The sequence below is a fragment of the Hevea brasiliensis genome, chromosome 18, assembly GCF_030052815.1.
Source record: "Hevea brasiliensis isolate MT/VB/25A 57/8 chromosome 18, ASM3005281v1, whole genome shotgun sequence".
NCBI classification, from domain to species: Eukaryota; Viridiplantae; Streptophyta; class Magnoliopsida; order Malpighiales; family Euphorbiaceae; genus Hevea; species Hevea brasiliensis.
This window is the reverse complement of record NC_079510.1, coordinates 19,101,721-19,111,724: the sequence shown is the minus strand read 5'-3', so window position 1 is coordinate 19,111,724 and position 10,004 is coordinate 19,101,721.

Sequence of the window (10,004 nt, the reverse complement as noted above, 5' to 3'; positions counted from 1 at the left end):
ATTTAAATTTCTTGCTATCAACCTCTGGTTCCTTGATCTAAGTTGATTTTAATTTCATGCAATTTAAATTTCCTGTCATCAACCTCTGGTTCCTTGATCTAAGTTGATTTTAATTTCATGCAATTTAAATTTCCTGCTATCAACCTCTGGTTCCTTGATCTAAGTTGATTTTAATTTCCTGCATTTACATTTCCTGTCATCAACCTCTGGTTCCTTGATCTAAGTTGATTTTAATTTCATGCAATTTAAATTTCCTGTCATCAACCTCTGGTTCCTTGATCTAAGTTGATTTTAATTTCCTGCATTTACATTTCCTGTCATCAACCTCTGGTTCCTTGATCTAAGTTGATTTTAATTTCATGCAATTTAAATTTCCTGCTATCAACCTCTGGTTCCTTGATCTAAGTTGATTTTAATTTCCTGCATTTACATTTCCTGTCATCAACCTCTGGTTCCTTGATCTAAGTTGATTTTAATTTCATGCAATTTAAATTTCCTGTCATCAACCTCTGGTTCCTTGATCTAAGTTGATTTTAATTTCCTGCATTTACATTTCCTGTCATCAACCTCTGGTTCCTTGATCTAAGTTGATTTTAAATTTCATGCAATTTACATTTCCTGCTATCAACCTCTGGTTCCTTGATCTAAGTTGATTTTAAATTTCCAGCAATTTACATTTCCTGCTATCAACCTCTGGTTCCTTGATCTAAGTTGATTTTAATTTAAGTTTCCTGTTATCAACCTCTGGTTCCTTGATCTAAGTTGATTTTAATTTTCTGGTACGTCAACCTCTGTTAACAATTTCTAGGTCATTAGTTCCCTAAATTCAAACACTTAATCGTCCAAAATATGAGTCTGAATCTTTACATAATTCCTACACGGAAATTTCTTTCCTTTAATAGAAATTATGTAAAGAGGGGCAGCTGTCGACACCATATTTTGGCCGATCCCCAAAATCAACAAGACTTTGAAACCGATCCCCAGCACTAGGTCTCCCTGGGCCAGCCAATGACATTTCCGACTTCTCTTCATTTTTCTTTACCAGATGACCATATTTCCGAACTCTCCTTAAAAGGAATTGAATCAATGCTAAGTCCTAACATTCGTTAAAGCCCTGCAGATCTCTCAAATCATTTACCGACCCGTCGGGTATATCCCTGATCTCTGTTGATAAATGAAGTGAACTAGCATTAGATCTTTTCTTACCAGTTTTAGTGCCGATCTCCTTTTCGGAAGATTAAGAGCTAAGGTTTTGGTTCGGTTTAACGAGGGTTCCGATCTTAAGTTTTCAAGTTAAATTTTCAATTTTAATCAAGTCCCGTTCAGCATTTCTTCCCCACCGATCTAATGCTTATTGTGCTTTCCGATCTCTTATACTTAGATTAATAATTGCATTTTTGTCTTGCTGTGCTCATACAATCAAATACTCAGACAAACAATGGTTTAAAATTTTCCGATCACAACCCTTCATTGAACAAAGAGGCATTCCATTTCATTTCATAATTTGTACAAGTTATTCAGCTGGGGGATCACCCCCAGCCTGATTTACATTCTGCTCACTCTCTCTCTCACCCTCGGCTTCCTCCCCACTGTCCTCATCGTCGCCCTCAGGAGCCAGGTCGGCCATCCAGGAGAAGTCCTCTTCAGGGTAGCGCTTCTGGAGTTCGGCCAAGAGGTCCTTGTGAGCATTCACATAGGCTCCGGCTATCCCTTCACCATCTCTTCGTCCTTCTCCTTAAGCTCCTCATCCTTCGCCTTAAGCTCCTCGTCTTTCTCCTTGAGTTCCTCTATAAGTTGAGCGACCTGAGCGGCTTCGTTGGCGTGAAGCCCCTGGACTTCCCCAAGAGCACGGTCCCTCTCAGCCAAAATATGATTCTGTTCGGCCAGCTTGTCTTCATGGAACTTTGCCCGTCCCTCGACTTGAGATATATAATCCCGAGCGGATGAGAGTTGGGATCGGAAGGAAGCCACTTCCTCATTCTTCTTCCCGATCTCCTTACCTAGACGCTGAATCTTTTCCCGAACCATGGTCTGGTTCACCAGACACTCTACGTTTAGGCTCATGGATCGAGTCAAGATATCATCGAGACCATTCCGGGATAGCCTGTCCCGATCCTCCTGAAAGAAGATGGTAGACCCCAGGACTTTGGCAAAATCTGGGTTCTCTTTAACAGTCCGGTTATTCTTCAAGGAGTCGATCAGTATTTGAGCGCCACGAGAAGAGGTCCTCCCAGAAGCTTGAGTAGGCCCCCTTTCTGTGCTTGGAACAATTGGGAGAGGTGGAGGCTGCTCTTCCGAAGGTTGAGGCGGGTCTCTTTGCATCTCCCCAGGCTCATGACCGGGTGTTTGAAGTCGTTCCGAACGCTTCATCTCCTTTATCTTCCGGGAGATCTCTCTTTCCTTCTTCCGCTTCCTAAAACCCTCACCACCCGCCATACCTGCACAAAGAAAAGGTTAGTGAGATCGCTAAGGTCGTGAGAACTGAGATATAGAAAATACCAATGCCGAGGTCAGAGAGCGGAAGTTCGCGGTCTTGGCCGGTGAGCAATTGAATAGTCCAATGGTGCAGCTCGGCAGTCACCGCATCCAAACAAGAATACTTTTGAGTGGTGGCCTGACTCTTCAGATCCATCACTATTAAACTTTCCTCCTGACTCAGGGTAATGTGCCTCGGAAGCAAGGGCCCCTGGTACCACCAGCTACGAGGGAAGTCCTCAAAGCAGCTCGGATCTTTGCTCCTCAGAATGAAGAAACGGTTCTTCCAATTCTTAAGGGATGAGGGCAAATCGGAAAAGAGCCCGCAATGAGGCTTCGCCTGAAAGAACCAGTGTTCGTCATCCTTTCGACGAGTTAGTCTGTGCAGCTCGGCGAACACCTTAGCCGTAGGTCTGATTCCCTTAGCTCGACATAGACCTCGGAAGGCTACCAAGATCCGCCACGAGTTGGGGTGAATTTGAACAATGCATGCTCGATAAAGTTTTAGGACCTCCTTATAGAAATCGTCTAGAGGGAACCTCAGACCGGCCTTTAACTGTTCCTCGTACACCATAACCATGTCATTCTCTTCAAAGGAGTGATCGACACGAAGATCACCGTGGCACTTGATTAGCTCGTACGAATCAGGCCGAATGTTATATTCTTGGCTAAACGATTGCAGATCGGATTCTCGAAGAACCGACGGTAGCTCGTCTATAGGGAGAGTCTCTCTCCCTGAAGAAGGTGCGAGCCTCGATGGTATGACCCGCCCCCGAGTTGGAGCGGAGGCCCTGGGAGGTTCTTGTTGAACGCTTGGCCCGACTGCCTCTTCTTCATCAGACGATGACCACGAATCGAATCGAAGGAGGGCTCGCCGCTCTCGACCTTCAAGACCGTTCATTTTCAAAAGAAACAAAGAATTTAAATTAAAAGAGGATCAAAGCCCTTACAGAAGTCGATCGTCGGAAGAACTTGAGAAAACGAGAGAACTTCGAAGTTGTGAGCAGGGGATTGAAAATGGAATGAGAGAACAACTGGCTAACCCTTCCACCCCTATTTATACTAGTCCGAGCATTTAATGCTCGCGAGGTTCTAGGCAGCGCATCGATTGGTGGGACTCGACAGTTGTTCTGACACTTCTCTCAAATATCCGAATGTTCAGAGATCGGTTAATTGGAGATCGGCATAATAAGTTAAATATTTTGAATAAAGGATCAGTTAAGTGTCATTCAGGTAAAGAACCAGATCGGATAACCACTTTAGAGATCGGGAAAATAATCAATGCAAAAATAATAAGATGATAACCGATAAAATAAAGTCTTTATTTTCAAAAGATCGGATTACATCATTTGGGCGATCTCTAGGGATCGGATTACACTAACATTGGATCACATCATTTCTGTGATCTCTAGAGATCGGATTGCATTGAAAATAAAATACATCATTTGGGCGATCTCGGACTACAATAAAGGTCTAACTACATCATTTGGGCGATCTCTAGAGATCTGATTACATTTTAGGATTACATCATTTGGGCGATCTCTAGAGACCGGTGGAACATCCTATCTAAAAGGCCTATGTCAAAGCCTAGTCTCGTGGCTGAATCAAAAGATGTGTTTGACCAGGAGACCGGCTGTTGGCATCGGATAGATGTGCAGCTCAGATGGGGTGACTATGACTCCCATGAAGATGAGAGATATCGTCACCGATGTTACCACCCGAAACCGACCCGCTGTCGGAACACCCAATGTGGAGGAAAACCGCTGTCGGAACACTCAATGTGATGAGAAACCGAATGAACTCAGTTGAGCGACTCGAGATCGGTACAACCAAGGTCCGCAATACAGATCGGTCAAATCCAGTCCTCTCACCATCGTCAGTTAAGGTCATTCGATCACCGGGATCGTGAATTTTCAGTCGGTGAGTAAAGAAGTTCATCGGAAAAAGATCAAAGCCACGATTATAGCGAACTTCCACGAGCGGCTAGAAACGAGGAAAGTAAGAAAAGAAGAGAGGAAAATCGGATGAAAGAAATGTCTGCATCGAAGGAGTATATATAGGGGAAAATGAGCATTTATTCTTTGGCGAAAGCAAGCGTAACGCCGGAATCGAGGACAATTAATACTTTGACCAGACCGGACTGAAGAAGGAAAAGATCGGAATAGTAGATCGGAAGGTGGGAGACCAGCATGAAAGGTCGGAAAGAACATGTGAAAAGATCGGAAGAGGAGGATCGGTAGGCAAAAGAATAAGACAAATTCCAATAACCGTCGCCGAATCAGAGCCGTGGTAGTTAAGGCGTTGCAGCCGAGATCTCACCGCACGCCTAAGAATCGCCATAATGCCGACAGTGCCGTGGTATGTCATGACACTCCTGTACATCCCAATCTCCCACCTTGATGCCACTTGTAAGGACAAACCCGGAACCCTAAGATCAAGAGAGAAGGCAGCGATGCAGCGTCTTCGCTCTTAACCCTCGGATCGTTCCGGACAAGGAAATTTGGGACCGTCAGATGGAAAGAAGAAAAAGACAAATATTATGAAGAGTGATCTCAACCATTCATTTTGATTCTCTTTAATTCCTGAACCTCCGATCATGTCCTTCGAAATCTCGACCCTCCATCTCCCTCAAATAAATCCTGACCCTTCACGAAGAGCACCCGATTCCTATAAATACCTGTATAAAAACTGTTCAAGGGACGGGCAAGAAAAAATAGACAAGAGGCTGTTATTATAGCAGAGGAACTCTGAAATTTCATTTAGTTTACTACTCTGCTACTTAGAAGTGTCAATCAAAAAGACTTTTGAAACAAGTTTTCTGAAGTGTTTTTCTTGAAAAGATTCGAATCTGAACTCTACATTTCCAGTTTGTTCATTATCTGGTCACACTCTCACTTTCTGCCTTTTATCATTTCTGTCCAAGCTCAACTTCATTCCATTCGGTTCTTTTCATCTTGATCTGATCGCATTTTAGCTAAGCACCCTCCAGTTCACGAGGAACACCACCCCTCAGGCCAATCAATCCTTGCCTTATCCCTATTTGGCACCCCATAGTTATTTTAGTAGCTTTGGCTCCTTACAGGTAAGAGCTCATACTACTGTTTTATTAAGTGCTTAGTGATCAGTTCATTTTTTATTAATCTTCATCTTTTTTTTTGAAAGCAAGTTTTCTAACTCCTAGTAGTATGTAAGTGGTTGGGTAAACGTAGGTAACTGCAACTTAGGGGTCTCTTTTAAAAGAGAGAACATGAATAATACGTCAGGAAGATAGCCAAACTATTAGGCCGACGTAAACAGCAATTCGACAAAGATGTCATAAAGTGGAATAAGACCAAAGTAAACGAAACAGAGTAGATCGGTCATTAATAGATATCGGTAAAATGAACGCATGGAAGGTCGGTAAATCAAGTCTAGTTTTCCCTATCTAGTCAAAAGGTATCGAGAAGCCTTATCCCCAGCATCTTAGAACGCCAGAACCTTTAGCTTTAGGTTCTTATGTCATGTAGTTGAAATTAAAAATCCGGGAGATCGGAGAAATCCCTTCCAGGCTCCTGTCAATCTGAAAGAGATCGGAAGAGAGTTCTTATCCGGTCTCCCTTCAAAATTTTAATAAACATTAAATGGGGATCGGAGGAGAGTTCTTATCCGGTCTCAACTCAAAATTTTAATAAATAACTTAAAGGAGATCGGAGGAGGTTTCTTATCCGGTCTCCCCTCAAAATTTTAATAAATAACTTAAAAGAGATCGGAGGAGGGTTCTTATCCGATCTCCCCTCAAAATTTTAATAAATAACTTAAAAGAGATCGGAGGAGGGTTCTTATCCGATCTCCCCTCAAAATTTTAATAAACAACTTAAAAGAGATCGGAGGAGGGTTCTTATCCGGTCTCCCCTCAAAATTTTAATAAACAACTTAAAAGAGATCGGAGGAGAGTTCTTATCCGATTCTCACACCCGTACACTAAGGTTGTCTCATTTACTTATGTATCTGGGTGATCCAAATTTAGTGAAAAATCAAATATTCCTTTTACCAAAAGGATTAACATTGCCGTCTAAGCCCTCCTAACTAATTTATAAAGGATGCAGAATTAAATCTACTTACCCTTATTAAGGGACGAGGTGGGGTGCCTAACACCTTCCCCACTGTTCTGGACCCGAACTTAGAATCTCTGTTTTGAAGTGGTTTCATTTTTAATTTAACTTCTCAAATGGTTTTCTTTAGTTTCCCTCAAAACTAAAGTGGCGACTCCTCACTTTTTCCCACTTCGGTGAGTGATCCAACAGGCGACCGCAAAATCTATCGCGACAGCTATTATGAGCAAAATCTCAGAAGGAAAAGCACTGACTATGGGGTGAAAGCAGATGGGTGTCTATACTACAAAGGAAGATTGTGTGTACCAGATGATGGGGAATTGAAGGCCAGCATTCTAAAAGAGGCACACACTAGTGTATATGCTATGCACCCAGGAAGTACAAAGATGTATCATGATCTGAAGCTTTAGTATTGGTGGCCTGGTATGAAGAAGGACATAGCTGACTATGTGACTAAATGCTTGACATGTCACCAAGTCAAGGCAGAACATCAAGTTCCATCGGGTTTGCTACAGCCTATACGCATACCTGAATGGAAATGGGATCGGGTCACCATTGATTTTGTAAGTGGTCTACCTCTCACCCAGAAGAAACATGATGCAGCATGGGTAATAGTGGATAGATTGAAGAAGTCAGCACACTTTTTGCCAGTTAGGACTGACTACTCACTGGAGAAGTTAGCAGAATTGTATATCAGTGAGATAGTTAGACTGCATGGAATTCCACTTTCCATCATATCTGATCGAGACCCAAGGTTTACATCGAGATTTTGGAAGAAGTTGCATGAATCCTTGGGTACACAACTCCACTTCAGCATAGCCTTCCATCCTCAGACGGATGAGCAATCAGAAAGAGTAATCCAGGTAAACAATTGAAACCAATGAAATTGATACAAATATTGAATTAAAATAATAATAATAATAACATGAAATATATGTCAGGTCCTTGAGGATATGCTGAGGAGTTGTGGCATTGAGTTTGAGGGAAGTTGGGATAGATACCTCCCACTGGCAGAATTTGCATACAACAATAGCTACTAAGATAGCATCCAAATGGCTCCGTATGAAGCACTGTATGGGAGAAAATGTAGAACTCCAGTGTGCTGGACTGAATTGGGCGAAAACAAACTGGTAGGGCCAGACCTGGTGAAACAGACTGAGGAGAAAGTGAAACTAATTAAAGCAAATCTGAAGGTTGCCTCGGGCCAAGTAAATCTTATGCTGACCTGAAGAGAAAAGAAATAGAATATGTGGTTGGCGACAAAGTGTTCCTCAAGGTGTCACCGTGGAAAAAAGTATTGAGGTTTGGAAGAAAAGGTAAGTTGAGCCCTAGGTTTATTGGCCCATATGAAGTCATTGAACGTGTGGGACCAGTAGCCTACAGGCTAGCTTTACCACCAGAGCTAGACAAGATCCACAATGTGTTCCACGTGTCCATGCTCAGAAGATACCGCTCAGATCCTTCACATGTCATCTCCAGGGAAGAGATTGAAATACAACCGAATTTGACATATGAAGAAAAACCTCTACGGATCCTGGCTCGGGAAGTAAAAGAATTGAGGAACAAGCAGATTCCATTGGTGAAAGTGCTTTGGAGGCACCACAACACCGAGGAGGCAACTTGGGAAAGTGAAGAGACGATGAGGCAACAATTCCCTCAACTGTTTGCATCAGGTAAATTTTGAGAACGAAATTTAAATTAGAGGGGAAGAGTTGTAACACCCTCCCGGTAGCAATTCCGTACATTTTACTGTTCCGATGACCGGTGTCGGTCCGGACAGCTAGAACGTCCGGAAAAATATTTAAACTAAAGTCAGGAACCATAATTAACTCAAATATTAATAAGAAAAATTTAGTAAAAATTTTAGAAATAAAGTACAACCAAGTTAAATGAGCCGGTGCCCTAGCGATGGGTAACCCAGAGAGAAGTTGCGGTTCTCGCAACTAGGAGCCCTAGACCCGGGGGAAAAATTATAAAATAATTTTTGGGACTCCAGAGAAGGGTTATTGAGGTTCCTATGGCATTAGAATGCCAAGAAAATACCTAGAAAAAATTTTCAATCGGTACAGACAATTTTGACCCGTTAAGCCAAACGGAGGGCATTTTGGTCATTTCGCCTTCAGAGGTGATTTTTGGCCGACTTTTCCAGTTAAGTAAATAATTAATATGACATAAAATATGAATAAACATTACTAAAAATTAAATTGAAAATGAGTAGTGAAGAAAAGAAAAGGAAATGAAGAAAAAGGCTTATTTATGACATCATGATGATGTCATTTAAAAGCTATAACCAATCATATTTGCACAACCTATTAACTAACAAATAAAAGAGATAAACAAGACCAAAAAAAAACCAAAAGCTAGCAGCCTTCTTCCTCCCCAAAGACCAGCCAAAACCCTTGCAGGCCTAAACCTCCATTGACAACTTCAAGCAAGCTCCATTTCCCTCTTCATTGCACCATAAACCCTAGACACCTTTCACAAAAATTTATCCTTGCACCTTGCATAACCTTTTGGCAGCCAAGAAAATGAAAGGAAGTGAAGTTTTGAGCTTGGGAAAAATCTGCCTACAAGAGGTTAGTGCACCTATCTATTTAAAACTTTTATTTTCCATGTTAGTAACTTGAATTGAGTAAGAATTTGTAACTTAAATGAACAAAAATTATGTGTATACATACTATGGATTTCGGCAGCCCTATGGAAGGAATGGGTTTGATAGTTTTGATGGACTTAAAGTGGACTAGAGATCATGTTTGAAGTACATAATTATGTGGATAATGACTTAGCTAGTTAACTAGGGTAACTAGTGTGAAATGGATATGGGAATTAGGGTTTTGAGAAGTGAAAATTTGACTTGGCTTAGGAAATTGTTAGGGAACATTTTAATGGTCAATTAGTGACCATTTTAGGTAAGTTGACCATAATTTGGACTGAAATGTAGCATGGCAAAGTGAATGTGTATGCTGCCTTGTGAGTGTAGCAGGGTGACTGAAATTTCAGTCCACTTGGACTGCCATACCTTTGGCTGTGTTGGTCCAATTGGTGTTTGGCCAATTGGACATGAAAATAGGCTTATAATGGCACATTTTTGCTGAAGAAACCATGCCCAAAAGACCAAATCAAGAGGACCAAAAGTTGGCCCCAATCCGGATACCTGCGGCACTGCGAGAATGACCAAATGAGCGATGAATCGTTCATTTAGCCATAACTCACTGTAGATATGGTCAATTGACCTGAAATTTTACAGCAACAAGTTAAGACATAGACAAACAACTTTCATAAAGAGACCTACCCCAAATTATTGCCAGAACATATTCAAAAATGCAATCACAGTCACTGTTCATGGTACTGTAGATGTGGTAATTCTGCAGTTTTGGCAATTCGGCCAGCTTTGGTTTTTGGACCATATCTGGAGCTAAAAAACTCCAAATGGAGTGA